At 55.4% G+C, this 1,335-nt stretch overlaps 1 pseudogene; it reads right to left on the reverse strand.

Annotated features, from left to right (window-relative positions):
• LOC103460241 (membrane-associated guanylate kinase, WW and PDZ domain-containing protein 3-like) overlaps positions 1–1,335 on the reverse strand; it is a 28,333-nt pseudogene that overhangs the window by 11,756 nt on the left and 15,242 nt on the right.

Raw genomic sequence — 1,335 nt, forward strand, 5'->3', positions numbered from 1 at the left:
GGCTGAGCTCTGATTGTTGTGTCTGTGATGCGTTCAGGTGCTGATCTCAGCGTGGGACGCCTCACTAATCAGCCGTTTGGACCGCAGGGTTCTGTAGATCCTGTGGTGACGCTGCCCCCTGCTGGCTGAGGCCAGATCCTACATGGTCCTGATGACGGGCAGTACCAACAGGACCAGACCGGGCTCATCGAGTCTTTCTCCAGGAACTGGTCAGAATCTCAGGCCAACTGAATTTTAAATGACCAGAACCAGAACAGAACCAGAACAGAACCAGACGGCTTTGCTGGTTCTGTTTGTTTCATTTTAATCCAGTTTTTCTTGTTTTTGCTTTAGTTGTAGATTTTATTTTGTTTCTCTCCAACCTCCAGAGGAAGCAGCCATTTGTAAAAGTTTTGAACAGGACCAGAATCGGTCCAGAGCCAGAACCAGCAGATGACATCAGCAATGACATCACTCACCTCCGCTCACTTCCTGGGAGGCGATGACGAACCCGAAGCCTTCGCCCGGCCGCCTCCTCAGCTCCACTTCCACCATCTTGGCTCCACCTCTTCCGTCTTTGGCTCCTCCTCCCCGGACAGGACCGCCGCCGTCCTCCACGCCCTGAAGGTCACGGGGCTCCAAGGTCAACGTCACGGGAACCGAGTCCAGGAAGCTGGTGCTCTGGATGAGGGAGGAGACTGGCGGGCCGTTGGACGTCTGAGCAGGAGAACCTGAGGAGGAAGAGGACCAGCAGTGAGGAAACGAGGAATCAATCGATCAATCTCTCTCTAGCAGCAGCAGGTGGGGGAGGGGCTACCTTGGTGGGTCCCTGCAGGTGCCTCCAGGCCCAAACCGGCCTGGCTGAGAGGAGGCACTCCACCCAGGGGGGCATCAGTGGATGGCAGGTCAGCGGAAGAGGGAGTGGAGGGCGTGGTCAGGACGTGAGGGGAGGAGAGAGGCTTGTAGAGGTTAGGGGTCACGAGAGGAGAGGAGATGGGACCTGGAGGACAGAGACATCTAACTAGCTGGTGTTCCAGGATGAGTCACAGTGAAACACCAGACCTCGAGTGATCTGATCATCATACCTCCTCCTCGGTGCACTAGCAGCACCACCTCCCCCTGCTTGGTGTGTTCCTGCAGGACTCTCTGCACCTGCAGACAAAGCATGGCCGCCAATATCACTGCTACCATGGCTGCTAACACGGCTGCTAACATGGCCGCTAATATCACTGCTAACATGGCTGCTAACACGGCTGCTAACATGGCTGCTAATATCACTGCTAACATGGCTGCTAACACGGCTGCTAACACGGCTGCTAACATGGCTGCTAATATCACTGCTAACATGGCTGCTAA

Source organism: Poecilia reticulata, unplaced genomic scaffold, assembly GCF_000633615.1.
Source record: "Poecilia reticulata strain Guanapo unplaced genomic scaffold, Guppy_female_1.0+MT scaffold_212, whole genome shotgun sequence".
Lineage (NCBI taxonomy): Eukaryota > Metazoa > Chordata > Actinopteri > Cyprinodontiformes > Poeciliidae > Poecilia > Poecilia reticulata.